Source organism: Heterocephalus glaber, unplaced genomic scaffold (genome assembly GCF_053883595.1).
Source record: "Heterocephalus glaber isolate CG9 unplaced genomic scaffold, H.glaber_assembly_v1.0 deba00001504, whole genome shotgun sequence".
Taxonomy (NCBI): domain Eukaryota; kingdom Metazoa; phylum Chordata; class Mammalia; order Rodentia; family Bathyergidae; genus Heterocephalus; species Heterocephalus glaber.
The window spans coordinates 53,652,548-53,670,559 of NW_028258324.1; the positions used below are offsets into that span (position 1 = coordinate 53,652,548).

General features: G+C 36.2%; 1 protein-coding gene across 4 annotated transcripts in view; it reads left to right on the plus strand.

Annotated features, from left to right (window-relative positions):
- The window catches only part of LOC101701652 (spermatogenesis-associated protein 31A1), a 343,100-nt gene that overhangs the window by 81,795 nt on the left and 243,293 nt on the right, over positions 1-18,012 (plus strand). For 3 of the 4 annotated variants that reach the window (XM_087186530.1, XM_087186531.1, XM_087186533.1), the window contains exon 2: positions 8,632-8,962. The gene's annotated coding sequence lies outside the window, so the exon portion shown is untranslated. Of the gene's footprint in view, positions 1-5,017; positions 5,657-8,631; positions 8,963-18,012 lie in introns of those variants that run through there. The other variant, XM_087186532.1, reaches the window with a different exon arrangement.

An 18,012-nucleotide genomic window follows, 5' to 3' on the forward strand; every position in this document is an offset into this window, starting at 1 on the left:
TTATATTCCTACATTTCATTTAACATGTAGTCCCAATGACCAAGCTCACTGCAAAGTCCCAATACTCTTTGTGCTAAGTGGGCAGTTGTAGTTACTGAATGAGAACAGCAGCTTGTACATTGCTCCTTTAGTTCAATGATATATTTTTAAGTCTTTATTGTAAAACTTTCACTTCTTTTAGGGAATACCTGTATGTAAGTAAGTTTATATCAATCATGCAAATTTAGTAATTAGACTGAAAATAAGCCAAGTTCACTCAGAGAGAGAAGCTCCATCTGACTTACAAATATAACTGCATTTTCAGGCTCAGGGATGAGATTTTGGAAAATATGGAATTTAGAGGAATGTTGATTTCTTTTTGGTTTACTTCATCTTTTTGTTTGTTTATTTCCCCAGTACTTTAGAACTATCAATACATGGGACATAAAACAATTAGATTTTTACCAACACAGTTCACAATAAAGCTTAATTCTCTTCTAATGATTCATTTATTATTTGATTAAGAAATCATGGGTTTATTTTTCATACACTTATAGCAAAGTAGTATCTGAAACTACCCTTTTCACTGGAACTTTAACAATTTAATTTACTTAGGGTACAAATCATTCTAAAATGCATCACTTAATTTCTTGTCCTTTATAACATCATTATAAAATCAAAAAAGAATAAATACCTGAATACTCTGCTGTGTAAAAATTATTCTGCTTTGTATTTCTCAGCCTCTGTGCCATATACATCCAGTTATAAAATAGGAATTGTTTTAAAATACAGTTGATATAATTTAATCATCTCAAAGTGGCTGTAGGCATTAAATATGAATTTTTTTTCCATAGGACCTCTTATTTTTATTATGATCACATTATTACATCAAAAATACTATAAACACTATAGATTATAATTCCAAAAAGACATTTTTGACAAGTGCCTTGAGATAGTCTTTTGGAAAAAATGCAGAAATTTTGATAAAATAAGAGTTCATTCAGATATATTTGTTACTGGAAAAAAAGACCAGAAGAGTATGAAATTTAAAAGTTTAATATTATATGCTTTCTCTGGGTTAAAAATATAACATTTTCTCTGTAGACATTTTGTTTATTTGTTTTGAGACAATGTCTTGCTATGTAGTTCAGGCTGGCCTTGAACTCTATATATCCCAGACTGGCCTCTAACTTGGGGCAATCTTTCTGCCTCTGCTTTCCAAGTGTTGAAATTATAGGCGTGAGCCACCACAGCTGGCTCTGTAGACACTTTGGAAAATATAGCTAAGTATGAAAAAGAAAATAAAAATTACAAACCATCCCAAACCAAACCCCACATCTAACCGCTGTTAACCTTTTGGTAGATAAATATAAAATTAAATCCCACTTCACTCTTGGGTAAAAATTTTTTCATTTAGTATCTCATGAACATGCTTTTATGTTTCTTGTATGTAGTATTCTACGACGTCATTTTAAATAAATACTGCATTTATGCAGTAACGGTATTCTAATACATTTAACAAATCCTCTGTTGTTTTTCAGATTTTGTTTGTTGTTAAATTCAAGACTATATATTGCGTTATTCAAGGCCTTTTTAACATCTATTAAGTTGATCAAATAGTTTTCTCCTTTAACCTTTTGTCATGGTGAAATATTTATAATGTGAAGTCACTTTTGCATTTCTGGAGATTCTCTTATTTGGTCATGGTATTCATTTTTATTTTGTTTAATTATGAAAAATTTCAAGCATGCTCCAGAATACAGTATAGAGAATATCATAGCTCATGTACTTTACACCAAATCTCGTAATTTCTCCCCTTCTTGTTTCATCTATTCTCTCACATTCTTCTTTTTGGTTTAGTTTTAAAGTAAATCCTAAACAATCTATCATTTTATCCATAAAATTGGGACATTTAAAACATGAGCACAATGCCATGATCAGACCTACCAAAAGTACCAATTAATATTAATATCATAGATTCATCTAATAACCTATGTTCAGTTTTTTCACTTCAGATATTTTGTTTTGTTTTTTGAGTTGTTGATTTGTTTGAAGAAATCTCAAAATCTATAGTTGGTCTCTTCCTAGTTTTTCATGCTTGTTGAATAAATGGTTTTGTTTATTGCATATTCCACATTCAGGTTTTTACTGCTTATATTTTTGTGGCTGTAAAGAAAATCTTCTTTCTCTTCCATCTCTTATTCTTGTAGTTAGACCTCAAGGTTTGGTTAAACTGAAATTTAGGTTTTAGATAAGACTGTTTCATAGAAGGCGCTATATCATTGATTTTGTACCATGTGAGGAGGCACATAAAATTCATTTGTCTGGTTGATTGGTAGTTTCAGGTGTTACAGTATGAGCAATCCATGATAAAGTTCCCAATCAACTATGTATCCTTTAAATGTGTGGGGCTTGATTTGATTTAGACTTTTAAAAACCTATAGTCCACAAATGAGCTAGTTCTCTTGCTTTCTTTCATGTATTATTTTGATATGAATCAGTAGTCGGATTAAAGAAGAGAGAATCTAAAGAGATTTGCTATTAGGCAATCTAGTTACCAGCTCAGAAGATCTCATCTGCTATTCAAGATAGGCACAGAATTCCAGTCCCTCTGGGAGAAACTGGCAAGAATATGATCTGAACCAGAGAATGACCGAGAAGGGTGTATGACTTGGCATCATCTTGAATATGCAGGCAGCACTTCAGTTTCTTGCTAGTCACTGGGGTCTGTATTTCAACATGTAGTTAGTATTAAGAGACTCTGAAGGCAGCCTCCTGCCTATGATAGTATTCACCAAATCCAGGAAAATAAAGGAACACTTCTTTTTCCTAGGTAACAAACAGTTAATCATTTTGAATTGGTTATGTCAGGAATTCCACAATCCACCATTGTTTTTTTCTCACTGCTGCCTGGAGATTTTTGTTTTGTTTTGTTTTTCCTTTGCTGATAGATAATTTGAGAAATAGTTTTCATGGCTGGAAAGCAGACTCCTTGACAGGAAAAACATTAAATTCCACAGAAATATGTGTGTGCAAGTGTGTGTGTGGGCGTGTAATCTTGCACTTGGGTTATTTCAGCAATTGATGGGTCAAAGGGTATTCTGAGATGGCTTTCAGAGGTATGGGGGTGGGGGATGGGGTGCCTAAAGTCAGTGGGAAGCCCTTCTCTTTTCCCTTCCCATTTCCCTTCCTTCATCTATTCTTGGTCTGTACTTGGCCTCCAGATTATTTATCATTCCTGGTATTTTAAGTAATGTGCTTTAAGAATATTCTGATCCAACCTCAGCCAACAACTTTATCCTGAATACCCAGGCAGGTTCATTATTGAGGTTTAAGATCTAGTTCCCAAGTATGCCTTCTTTTATTCAGTCATTACTTGATAAACACATGGAATCCTCTTGTGCTGAGCACAGGTTAACACTGGGCACATACCAAGCTGAATAAGACATGTTTCTTGCCTTCTAGCGAAGAGGTAGAGTCTAATGAAATAATTAAACTGTGATGTCCAAAAGAAGGAGGAAGAATTAACTCTCCTTGAAGGAGGTGGTATTTCTTCTGATTTCCAGTGATTTTCTTGGTCCTCTCAAATCTTCAGTCCTCACCTTTATTGTCAGTGGAGCAATTTATTCTGTCCCTATAGTTTGAGAGAAGAAGAAAAACACCTTCAAAAGGTAACCTTAGGAATGCTGGTCCCCAGGAAACAATATTCCTTTGCTGTTTCCACAGGCAAAAACTATCTTCTCTCTCCTACCGCATCTGCAGAGCAATGGACAAAGTGACTATTATAATAAGCATCAGGTCACATTCAACATGACCATGCTTTGGTTTCCTTTTGCACTTGAAAATATTTTAAATGGTTGGATATTTTCCCCTCTCCATGCTTCGTCTGGTAGCCAGACAATTACTAAATCTAGAATGATTGGTAACATAGCTCAAGTTAGAGGTGTGGCCTCTTTTAAAGTCAAGAGCTTCTTTAAAATAATAACCCATTGGAAATATGTGAAGGGCACACCCTTCACAGCAGTGTGAAAGATCACATTGTCTCAAATGGGCTTGTAGTCCACCGACAGAGGCAGGGGTAACACAAAGAACAAGTCCCCGGTCTTCCAGGTACAATATAAACTTTACCTCTGTGGGATGAATTGCATAAGTCCAAATGAAGCATATTCCTGAAATATTGACTGTTGCTTGTTTACTCACAATATGAATCACAATACACATGGTGGTGGGATCCCTCACTTTATTTTAGATGCTTTCTCTCACCCCAGCTTACAAATATGCACTCAAATGAAAACTACCTGATGTCCTTATATACATATATTAACGGGGAGGGGCAGGGACACAGAGAAAGGGACACAGATATAAAGTGGGAAGTAAAAGAGGAACACAAGGCTATTGTTTTTGCTGTCTCATTTTGAAACTACTCCAACTGAACAGAGCTTTTAGGAAGCATGTTGCTATTGTCACATTCCTGTGGAAGCATATTTTTCTGAGAAGCCAATCCTTTCAAGTTTTGTCCAGGTAGCATTGATGCATACATTGGTCATGTTCTCATCATGACAGTTGGTAGGACTAAGAAGTTTGCCCACTTAACCTTTCTACCAAAAGACAGGAAAAGGATTGCTCTGGTTTTGCACCATATGAACCAAGATGTGGAAAGCGTCCTGTGTGCCAGGTAAAGGCTGAGTCTGCAGTGTTTGAAAAGTCATTATTTTGACAACCCCACATTCACATCTAAATAATTATTTGAGTCTCTGCTTCTAGCACTCTAGGAAGGGAAGTACATCCTGTTTCTGTGTTTGAAAGAAGACTAGAAGCAGGGCAAAATGCCACTCAGAACACTGAGACAGTTATGTGACGCCCCCAAGGGAAAATGAGTTTTCAACGCTGTCCAGCAGTAGAAAGAGGTTGCATTCTAGAGGAGGTTTAAGTCTTTAAAACTCAAAAGAATAAAAAATGCTCATGAATACTGAATATTTTTATTTTGGCTATATGCATGTTTTCTAGTTTTTATTATGAACTCTAAAAATATATGTTGGTATCTGCCAGAATCCATTCAGGAAAGGAGAAGCCATACTAGGTATATTAAACAGAAGTGTTGAATACAAGGAATTAGTGTCCTGGGGGTTAAGGAAAGTTAATAGGCTGATCCAGAGATAGTTAAAATCAGAAATAGTTACCATCCCTAGGGCTAGCTGTTAAAATGAGAAATAGTTGCCACTGCTTAGGGCTAAGGCAGAAACATCAGGACCTGGGGGCACAAATAAGGAGCCGCCCTTGAGGGACCTGGGAAGAGGCCATTGTCATGCAGCTGAGGCACACTGAGATCATAGCTCAGCTGGCTGAAAACTCAAGGGCAGGCTCAGGGCCGTTCTAGGGCTTCCAAGAGGGCAAGAGAGCACTGCATGGCTGGTGTCCAAACCCCAGAGGGGATTACACATCCTCAGGATGTCGACAAAGATCTGAGAGTCTTTGCTGTCCCTGTGCTGGAGAGGTGCTGAGAGCGAAGGCAGGAACACACATTCTCTCTCTCTCTCTCTCTCCCTCCCTCCCTTTCCCCTTCCCCCACTCTCTTTCTTCAGAATCCCCTCTTATTGGCAGAATCTAACTGGAAGAGGCTGAACAAAAGAATCTTAGAGATGTGTTTATTATATTCCAAGCTGACATCACAGAGAAGGTGAGTCTAGGGGTCTAGGGTCAAGAGACTATAGGTGTAACCATCTCCCCAACCCCATAGCTATCAGGCACCCCAGTACTCTCTTGTACCCATTTAAAAACTTCTCTACTAAAACAATAATAATAACTGCCTGCTTCTGTCTAGCAAGTTGCAACTTCTTTCTGTAAAACATGCCTGTACTTTCTCCCCCTAAAAGAGGGACACAAATGTCTTTCGTCTTTTTCATCTCCATCTCTAGGTGATGTCAGTTATTATTTGTTTTAAAATTATATATACTTGTCACTGACACTGCTTATATAAAATGAGGGAATTAAGAGGAAGAAACTAGATAGAAACAAATGAAGAAGAAATATCCATATCTGCTGCTTTATTTCTGAGACTGGTCACAAAGCCACAGTTAATATTTATAAATGCCTTTTTACTACCATATATTCAACATTCGCCTTGCCTTCAGCCAGGTGGTCAATGCTCCTTATCTGGTAAGGTGACTCAAAGCTTCATTCTTGAAGGATCTGAGTTCTTTTACAATCCTGTCCTTATTACACATAGTAAATTATAAATCGTTCGGGTGGAAAGACCTTTCAGCTCTAGATCTTGCCTACAATGCCAGCATCGTGCAGCAACCGATACAGGTAAACAGGATCCATTACAGCAGCCAGCACATCGACCCTTCCTTTGACTATTGGTCAGTGACATGAGGAACCCATGGCCAGATTCCAATTGAATGGAACAATTGTTTCCCTGGTAGAATCATTCTTTCTTTAAGAAGTAAGTTCTCAAACAAGTTGAGAACAGAACTGCGAGAAGGAAAAACATAAATTAACTAAGTGGGGTTATTAGGATGAATAGCAAAAGGAATTCTTTCATTTTTACCTCTTTGTTCAGAGCCATAGATTCTGGCTATGTGTAAAAATCACTGTATATTGACCACTGGCTTAGAGGATACATTGTATCTTGTTGGATATTGCTTCCACTACACAGGATGTTCTGTCAATAAGAACTATAGCTGAATTGTTAGGTGGCCATTCTGTCTTTGCTTCAAGCACTTCTAGGTGTCAGTGGGAAAGCCAGTGAGCTCCATGAGTGCAAGCACATTATTACATATATTTACGTGTGTGTGTATGCACACATATGTACTGTGAAGTGAGTTCCTTAGTCTGAAGCAATATTCTGTGAGATACTATGAAAGTAAATAAGGCAATCCATAAATCCACAGAGGGTGTGTTGGCAAATTATTCCAAGCAGAGAAGACAAAGCAATATCCAGAATTAAGTGTCAATTCTAATAAGGACAATTGCAGCTCCTCCAGGATTAAGGATTCAGCATAGCTGGTGGCTGGATTGTTTCCCTTCCCACCAAATGATGACATCATAGGAGCACAGTGTTTGCCTCTCCTGTTCTCAACTTAAGCACTTAGTAGTGATGATTAGCAGATCACAGAAAGTTTTTGAGGTTGGCCCTTCATGTCGGCTGTCATGGTCTTTTGCACATGAATCTATTGAGCACATACTTGGGTATTTGGAGAAAGAAGCTGACAGACACTCATCTAATAGGCTATCTTTTCTATGTGATTATTGAGAGCTTTGTGTGCAGCAGATGCCTTTGTGAGCATTCCCATGGCAAACACTCTGTGTAGAGTTAACAGGTCTGTTTACATACTGCTTTGTAGACAATCTTCTAATCCTTTCTTTCCAAATCCTTTATCCTCCAGCCAAACCATGAGCCATTACTCATGAAGTAATGTAGGCCCATTTGTATCCCAGACCATCTCTCAATCCAGCCAGAGTAGACGATGAGCTATATTGCTTCACGTTGTACCCAATGAGAAGAAATTGTTTCCTTGGTATTTTTCATTTGTTTTGTTTGGCATAGCTCTGAGTATGGTTATGATGGACTGTTTCTAATTTTTCTGGCTATTGAGAAAAGAATTTTACATGTAAGTCAGATCTTTCCTTAGTCATTTATTCACAAAGAGGAAGGAAAGATGGCCATGTTGCAGAAGTTCTCAAAGGAGCCCATGCCATAGCACATGTGACTTTATTGTTCCTTCAAGATTGAAATGAGACTGATTTTGTATGCTATTATGGCAAGAAAGTTGATGTAGCCCCAAGCAGTGATGGGAAGGTGGCTTCTGAGAGTCCTTTAAAATTGACACAGAAGCCAAGCATGGTGATGCACACTTGTAATCCCAGCATCCTGGGAGGCTGAGGTAGGAGGATTGCAATTTTGGACCAGCACAAATAACTTAGTGACTTAGCAAGAACCTAGCTTAAAAAAAAAAAAAGTAAAAATAAATAAATAAATACACATTAAATGGCTGGGGATATAGCTTAATGTGACGGTTCTGTGTTCAATGTTTGATCCTCAGCATCATAAAAAAATAAATAGCCACAGAGGAAAAAAAAAAAGTATAGATTAATCTGTGAGAACATAAGGCCATCACATAAAAGGTTAGGGTAGGGCCTGAGAGATAATAGGAAAATAATTGGAATACCATTTTTCACAATTAATAGAATGTGGTGAATAGTGTAGTAGTTGGGGACAGGCATGGAAGAGACTTTTAAGATACATCAAGGTATGATTGCTGGATCTTCATTTAAAAAGCATATTATATAACTTTTGTGCCTTTCACTCATAAACACTGTTGTATCTTTTAAGGATGATATAGAAGAGTATATGAATTAATAAATGGAAAACAGATTCTCTAAATGGTACAAGGTTATAGTTGTTTACTTTAGTCCTTAAAATAGACTTGTAAAATAGTGGAGCTAAAGCTTATTCTCATCTTATAAATAATGAAAGTGAGGGTTTTGTATGTAGGAACTTCCTACAGCTTATGAATGATATCAAATCAAAGCCAGCTATCTTGATCAGTATATTGTTAGGATGTGTGGGTGTTTGCATAATTGAGATATTAATTTATATTGTCTTGTTTTATTCTTCTCTCTTTTCTCCTCCACAAATCCTATCTCAAGGTGAATGCTTTGAAAAGTGGCCAAAAGCAAAGAGAAGACAAGAGTCCCTCAAGGTTGAGGAAGATGGTGGTCTTTGGCTTCTCTCCAAGTAGTGGCACACTTGCTCAGCCCCTGTGAGAGAAGGAGAGGAGTCACTTTGTGGTGTGCCTAGAGAGGCTGGATATTACACTCTGGAGCTCTCAGCCCTGGCAAAGACGCCTGTGCCGAGCTTGGCAGGAGTCAGCAGAGCTGCCTGACCTTAAGTGATCCAAAGAGCTTGGATGCTGAGCACATGCATGGTGATTAGTATGAACTGAAAACAAGCGGACTCCATCTAAGTGACATGCTCTGGGTAAGTTTCCAGGGGCTTTTGCATAACACTGTGAGGCCCAGTAAGATGTGGACTTATGCAAAATATATTTTGATTTTGGAACAAAATGAAGTATTGTGACATTTTTCATAAACCCTTGTTTGTAGAGTAAAAGTCATACCTACTACTTGGCTATTTGTTTGGAAGGCACACAAGGGAAAGCAGGGCAGCAGTGCTAGTGGGACTGTGATTCTGGGCATTAGAAAGCTTGAGAATGTGCTTCATATCACCAAGGACTTAAAGGGAAAAGAATGGCCTTTTGTGTACCTTAATATCACTATCAACTCAACATTTCTCAATTTATTCTTGGTATGTGCCGGCGGCTGATGCACTTGGCTGTTTGCAAGAGGGTGCTAATGAGGCCAAGGTCAGGCTTCTCATTTCCATACAGTCAAAAATACTCTTAGTGAGAGAGACCTTCAGCTCCACTCTCCACAGATTAAATCCCTCACCCCAAGCAACTGCCTCACAGATATGTGTGCTGGGTTAGGGAGGCCAGGTGAGAGGGTGTGGATGAGTCAGCACAAAGCCTATCATTTCCAGGGGCAAAAACTCAAAACAGATCTTCTGTTGATACCAGGAGCCTGTGTGCATGCTTCCAAAGGAAGGAGCCTCGTGCTGCTGTGAAGGACTTCATAGAAGTATGTCAAACCGTTGTTTCTGAAGAGAATCTCACAAGGCAATGAGCTCTATCATTGGTTGGTCTAGTGCCATATCCATACCAAACATTCAGCCCATTATTTACTCATGTTAATATGTAATTTGCAAAAATAATACAGGGATTTTGAGTTTTGCATGCTGGAGCTTAACTCAGGGCCTGTACATGCTAAGCAAGTGCTGTACCACTGAGCTACACCCCAGCCCTGGAAATAATTCAGATTTGTAGAAGCAGGTTTAAAGATCTGCAAAATAAAATCAAGCTTCTAAAATTACGCTTTGAATAAAATTCTAGAAAATAAGTGGGAATTAGAACATATGTAATGTTTCCAAGATATTATTTATTGATTAATGGAAGGGTTGGGGGATTGAACCCAGAGCTTCATGCACCTAGGCAGGTGCTCTACCACTGAGCTACATCCCCAGCCCAAGATTGTTTTCTTATGCTATAATTTTTATACAATGCATGGGTCTTCAGGATTCAGTTCCAGGAATTTTGACAATTATATACAATCTGCTAACAATCGCTCAAAATAAGATATAGAACATTGCCATCATCTCAGGAAGTTCTTTTCCTTCTTCCCAGTAATCTCTTTTTCCAGGTGATCACTGTTCTATCATAGACTAGCTTTGCTTTTTCTTAAACTTTACATAGATGGAATCAAACAGCACGTACCGTTTGGTGCCTGACTTTTTTCATGCAACATAATAGCATTTTTGAGTTTCAAGAATATTGTTGCCTTGTATCATTAGTTTATTCCTTTTTATTTTGGTATTAAGATATGTTTACCCATCATCCTGTTAATGAATATTTGGGTTGTTTCTTATTCTATACTATTGTGACCAAGGCTTTTACCAGTTTCCTAAAATTATTGGAATTTATGTTTAAATTCTCTTTTGGCTTTGAGAGCAGTGAAAATTCTTTATAGTAATTCCTGCAGAATGTTTTCTAGTTTCTTTACTTTGGTTTGATTCTCTTTAATTATTATGAAGATTCATGAGTTAAAAACAGTTAAGTTTTTCCAAGTGATTGATAAATCATAGGTATAGTATTGAGTTGTGGTTCCTCCTGTCTCATTGTCATTACTGAGTTCAACTGCCTGAGCCAGGCCTAGTTAAACTCAAATGTGTGTGCACTCTAATGCAATTTCTAAACCTTGTTTGCCAATAAGTTCACTCAGTAATTATTAATTTATTTATTCAACATACATTAATCAGATTCCTCTTTCATATTGCTGGGGTCAGCATCCATCATGACATGGGTTATATTTCTATCAAAACTCCAGACTTGCTGTTTTTGCTTTTTTGTTTTGTTTTGTCTTGTTTTTGGTACTGGGGATTGAACTCTGGACCTTCCACTTGTGAGGCAGGCGTGGAGCCACTGAGCTACATCCCCAGCCCTGTTTTTGTTTTTTAAAACAGGGTCTCACTGTGTAGCTCAGGCTGGCCTTGAACTAGCTATGTAGTCCAGGGTGGCCTTGAACTCACAGCGATCCTTCTGCTTTTCTGCTTTCCGAGTGCTGGGATTCCAGGGATGCACTACCACACCCAACTCAGACAATACTTGCTGTGCCTAGCCCAATGCCTAGCACGTAGACGAAACTAAATGAATATTTTTGAATGAATAGAGGAACACTGTATTTAGGGTGGAGGTTGGCCTGAATACTGACAAAGTGCTCAGGTAGAAGTATGAAGACAGTATTGTAGAACCATGATGACTATGAATATTTTTTATTTTTACCTCAAGCCTACCTGGTCATGTTACTATAGTGGCACTTTCTCCATTCGACTCGAGTTTATCTAATTACGGCTTCTTCCCTTCATTTCAGGGGCAGAACAGAAACTGTTGCCTATCAATTTTTGTTATCTCTACCACTTAGCCCATTACCTGACACTCAGACAGAAGCTACTCTTTCTAGGTTTGCAAAAGAAAATTGCACAGAAGGAGGAACTTTTGGGGCGGGTCTTGGAAAAGAGATCTGAGTGATGGTATTCCAAATAACAGGAAACAGGTGGATCTGGGGAGGTTTTAGGAATACTGATTGTTTTGCTTCTTGAAAAAGTCTTCCCATTTGATATTCTTGAATGACTATCATACTTTTGAATCTGTTTTAGCAATTTAATTTTGTATTAACTTTTTAAAAGCCCTTCATACTTATCTACACAGCAAAATATTCCTAGGGCAAGATTTTTTTTCTTACAGAGGATTATATTCTTGTCACTTATTTAAACAATTATTTCATTGACTATTTTATTTAAAAAATTAAAAAATTAATTTTATTGGTATATTTTAGGTATATAATATAATGACATTCATCATTGGAAATTTGCACCTTTACATAATCCATCTTGGTTCTTATTTTTTCCCCATTTCCCTGCCCTCCCTTCAACCCCTCCACCCCTCCCTATCTACAAAGACTTTGTTTCCATTTTTTTTCTCATATTAATTCCATTCCCTTCTTTCTTTTCCCCTGAATACTTTAAATACAAAAGAAGAGTATGACAAAAACAAAATAGTTGTCTAACATTTCAAAAAGGCTTTTATCCTGAATAGAATGAAGAAAGGATATTATTATTATGATTTTTAGTCAATCCAGGTAGAAGAATGATTTATTTATTAAATTAAAGTGATTTTTCTCTTCACGATTGATAATCAAATTCTGCCAATTCCATTTATTGTCAGAGATTCTGCACCCTACTGGTTTGAAGAGAATATATTAACAAAAAAATTAGAATCTTTTTATTTAACATTTATCATGCAGATAGAAATTTTATGTAAGAATTTAGGAATAGAGTATTTTAGAGGTACTTTTTTCTTTTTCTTTCCTTTTTTTTCCCTTTAGGCTTATAGGCATTGAGTAAATTGCACGGGAAACGTCTGTGTTTTAATGTTGGAGGTCATCTTTTGGAAAGCATGGCACACAATGATTCTAGGCATTAAAAATTCTAAGATGTAAATTACAGGAGCTTTGAAGATCAGAATGATCCTCTGAGGTAATGGATTGTACAAAGGAGCAGAGTGGAAATGTCATCACTTACGTTTTTCTTGGGGAGATCATCATCTCAATTCTTTCCTTCTTTACTTTGTGTTAGCAGATTTTGACATAAAAGAAATCTCATATTCTTTGAAGATATAATGTGGAAGCCTAATATTTCAGAACTCAGGATAAAACTTTCTTTCCATGCCTTTAATAAGATTGTAAAGCATTTAAAAAGTATTAATTAAGCTTTACAAAGCAACTCTAAGATGATTTGATCAATTCAAAAACATAGTCATGAAGTCTGCACTCAACTTTCAATTACTATATGTCCCAGCAGAGAAAAAGCCCTGATAATACAAACCACAGATAATACCCAAAGAAAGCATTTCTACTCAAAGAACAATGGCACAGATACTTTTAAAAATGCAGCAAATCCAAAATATTTTGTGTCTAATATTAGAATGCATTATATGATTTTAAAAAATTAAACCATGTGAAGGTTTACTATCAAAATAATGCTTTATTTTAAAACACTACAAATAATTACATCTCTTTGTATATATGCTGATTACTGGAAGAAAGAAATATATAAAATCATGGGCTATATGTCAGAGAGAAGTGCCTCAGACAAGTATATACTTTTTTTCCATTTAGTTTATTGGTACATTTTAGGTATACAATACAGTTATGTTCATTATTGGGATCTTGTATCTTTACATGATGTATCTTGGTTCTTATTTTTTCCACATTTCCCTGCCCTCCCTTACCCCTCCACCCTTCCCTATTTACGAAGACTTTGTTTCCATGTTTTTCCTTTTCTCATATTTTTTCTTTTCCCTTCTTTCATTTCCCCTTCCCCTCCCACTTCCCCTATTCCTTTAAACATTTTCTTCCTATTTCATAATATCAATTATACATTTTGATTCTTATTTACACTTTTAGTTTTTCACACCAGAGAAACTATTTGGTATTTACACATGTGTGTCCTATTTATTTCACTTAAGAGTATGACCTCAGTGTGCATCCATTTAGCTATAAATTTCTCTAGTTTCTCATTCTTTATGGCTGAGTAGTACTTGATTTTATTTAAAAAAATACGTCCTTATCCAGTCTCCAGTTGATGGACAATTGTTTACAAGTTTTAGCTGTTACAAACTGCACTGCTATAAACATATATATATATATATATATATATATATATATATATATATATGTATATATCACTGTGGTATGATTCTTTTAATTCTTTTGGGAAGGTACCCAGTAGAGGAATAGCTGGGTCAAATGGGACTTCCAATCCTACTTGTTTGAGGTATCTCTGTATTGATTCCCACAGTGGTTGCATCAGTCTGCACTCCCACCAGCAATGGAGAAGGGTTCCTTTCTCCCCACACCCCACCAGCATTTGTTATTGGTTGATTTCTTGATACCAGCCATTCTTTCTGGGGTGAGGTGAAATCTCAGAGTTGTTTTCATCTGCATCTCTCGAATGACCAGTGATGTTGAACATTTTTTCATACGTTTATTTGCTGCTTTTACTTTTTTGTGTGAGAAATGTCTGTTCATTTCAGATGCCCATTTTTGGACTGGGTCTTTATATTTGGGGGGGTCTGATTTTTTTGAGTTCTTTATATATTCTAGATAGTAGACCTTTGAGGAACAACTGGTAAAAAATTTTTCCCACATTGTGGGTTGTCTCTTAGCTCTGTTGATGGTTTCTCTTGCAGTGGAGAAGTTTTTAATAAGATGAGATCCCAGTTGTTGATTCTTTGTGCTAGTTCCTGTGCTACTGAGGATTTGTTCATAAAGTCCTTTCCTATGCCAATGTCTTCAAGAGTTCTACCTAACTTATCTTCCACCAAGTTTAGTGTTTCTGTTTTAATATTTAGATCTCTAATCCACTTTGATTTTAGTTTAGTGCATGGTGAAAGATAGGGGTGTAGTTTTAATCTTTGGCAAGTTAAAATCCAGTTTTTCCAACACCATTTATTAAAGAGGCTATCTTTCTTCCTGTGAGGATGGTTGGCTTCTTTGTCAAAGATGTGGTGGCTGAGTACATCTGGATTTGTTTCTGCATCTTCTAGTCTATTCCACTGATCCTTGGGTCTGTTTCTTTGCCAGTACCATGCTGTTTTTATCACAGTGGCTTTGTAGTATAGTTTCAAGTTGGGTATTGTGATACTCCCTGCCATGACTCTGTTGCCTAGAATTACTTTTGCTATTCTAGGTCTCTTCTGGCTCCAAATGAATTTTTGAATTGTTTTCTCTAGTTCTGTGAAATATGCTGCTGGGATTTCAATCTGGACTGCATTGAATCTGTAGAGCAGTTTTGGAAATATGGCCATTTTCACTGTATTGGTTCTTCCTACCCAGGAACAGGAGATGTCTTTCCATTTTCTTATATCCTCTTTGATCTCTTTTCAGAGTGCTGTAGTTCTCAGACAAGTATATTTTTGCAAAGTGAAATTACCTACATAAAATTACATTTCACAGAACTTTAAGTGATGGGAAAATTGTAGATAAACTACATCAGCCCAGCTCGCTGGTAGATAACAATGAAGCCTGTCCACTATTGTGACAAGTAACCTGGTAGAGCTAGTTAACGGAAGTACTATTTACAGTAAAATTGGAGGGGAAGGAGGATGCTAAATTTCCCACAAATGAATGTTTGAGTAAATTATGGCCTATCAACCTCATGCCATTCAATTGCCATAAAAAAAATACCAACAGTCTCCATGTCTGGATTATATGGTCCTCCCAGATTCTTCCTTCAAGACTGATACACTGTATTGTAATTACATGTCTAACTATATGGTTTTCTGGGAGGCTCTAAGATCTTTTAGAACATGGACTGTGGCAATCTTTCTTATCTTTTCTTTCTTTTTATTTTATGAAAAAATGAAACATTTTTATAACCAAATAATAAGAGAATAATAATAGTTATTACACTGTGTAGCATTATCTTCAAAGTAGTTCCTCAGTGAAAGACATATACTAAAATATTCTTACAAAAAAGAAATAAACATAGAAGCACAAACTTTCTTTTTAATGAACTACATTAAACTCAGTATAAAGGAAACAAATTAGCATATATATTGAAATATTTTTAAAACAACAGAATATGTAATTTGGGGAAGTATTTGAACTTCTCCTTATTTCCTATTTATTATTCTTCCATTTTTACTCTTTATTTGTATATATTTGTGTATTATAATGTTTCTCATATAAGATAAACCATACAATATTTGAGCATGTGTGCCTGACTTATTTCACTTAACATTATATTCTCAAATTGCCTCAATTTACCTATGAATGCCTCAAGTCTATCTTTCTTTATGACAGTATAGTACTTCATTGTGTGTAAATACTACATTTTACTCACTCATTCATCTGTAGATGGACATAGGTACTGTTTCCAAGATCTAGCTATTATAAATTACACTGCTATAAACATGGGTATGCATGTATCCTTGTAATATGATGATTTTTAACTCTTCTGGGAGCATACCTACAAGGAAAATAGCTAGGTCAAATGCAGTTTCTACTTTAGTTTTTTGAGAAATCTCCCCACTGATTTCCATAGAGGTTATACTAGTTTATATTCCCACAAACAATGTAGTCCAGTTCTTTTTACCCACATCCTCACCAGCATTTCTTATTTTTAGATTTTTGTATGATGGCCATTTTTCCTTGGGTAAGATGGTATCTCAGCGTAGTTTTAATTTGCATTTCTCTGATGGTCAGTGATGATGGCACTTTTCATGTGTTTATTGGCCATTTGTGCTTCTTCTGAGAAGTGTCTTTTTAGTTTGGTTGTCCATTTTTTGATTGGGTCTTTTATGTTGGGGGAGTCTAATTTCTTTTGAGTTCTTTATATATTTTTGATGTTAGTCCTCTGTCCATGGAACAGCTGGCAAATTTGTTTTCCTATTCTGTTCTGTAGATTGTCTCTTCCCTCTGTTGGCTCTTTCCTTCACTGTGTGGAAGCTTTTTAGTTTGATATGATCCTATTTGTTGATTCTCAGTATTATTTTTTGTGCCATTAAGGTTCTGTTCAGAAAGTCCTTGCCTATGCCTTTATCTTCAAGAGTTGTACCTATTTTATCTTCTGGAAGATTGTTTCTTTTTTAACATTTAGATCTTGATCTACTTTGATTTATATGGTGAGATATATGGGTCTAGACTCAGTTTTCTGAGTGTGGATGTCCCAGCACCATTTATTAAAGAGGGTATTTTTCCTCCAGTGTATATTTTTGGCTCCTTTGTCAGAGATCAAATAGCAGTACGTGCCTGGGGTTGTTTCTGCTTCTGCTGTTCTATTCAGTTGATTCATATGCCTGTTTTTGTGCCAATACCATGTTGTTTTTAATCACTTTTGCTTTATAATATAACTTCAAGTCTGGGATTGTGATGCCACCTGCTTTGCTACTAGGATTGCTTTTGCTATTCTGGGTCTCTTCTGATTCCATATAAATTTTAGGATTGTTTTCTCTAGCTCTGTGAGAAATGACATTAGTATTTTGATTGGAATTGCATTAAATCTGTATATCAGTTTTATAAATATAGCCAGTTTGATTATGTTTATTTTGTCTATCCAGGAACAGGGGATATTTTTCCATTATCTGATGTCCTCTTCATTTTTTTTTTTTAATTTTTTTAGTTTTTTGGTACCAGGGATTGAACTTGGGACCTTGTGCTTGCAAGGCAGGCACGGGAACCACTAAGCTAAATCCCCAGCCCCCTGATGTCCTCTTTAATTTTCTTTTCAATCTCATATAATTTTCATTGCAGAGTCATTCATTTACCTAGGTTAATACCCAAGTATTTTAATTGTTTTGATGCTATTGTGAATGATATTGTTTTCCTACTTTTTCAGTGAGTTCCTTATTAGTGTACAGGAATGCTATTGTTTTGGTGTGTTTATTTTGTATCTCATGACCCTTATCAATTCTAGGAGTCTTTTGGTGGAGTTTTTGGGGTCTTATAAATGAAAGATCATGTCACCTGCAAATAATTATATCTTGACTTTATCCTTTCCTACATGTATCCCTTTTCTTTATCTTGCCTGATTTCTCTGGCTAATGTCTCAAGGACTATGTTGAACAGGAGTGGTCATAATGGACATCCTAGTCTGGTTCCTGATTTTAAAGGGAAGTCTTTTCACTTTTTCCCATTTGATATCATGTTGGCAGTAGGTTGGTCTTGAATGGCTTTTATCATGTTGAGATAAGGTCCTTCTATATCTATTTTCTTCAGTTTTTTAAAAATTATGAATGGATGTTGGATTTTGTCATATGCTTTTTCTGCATCCACTGAGATGATTGAGTTTTGTTTTTGGTTCTGTTTATTTAAAGAATTACATTTATTGACTTGCATGTGTTGAACCATCCTTGT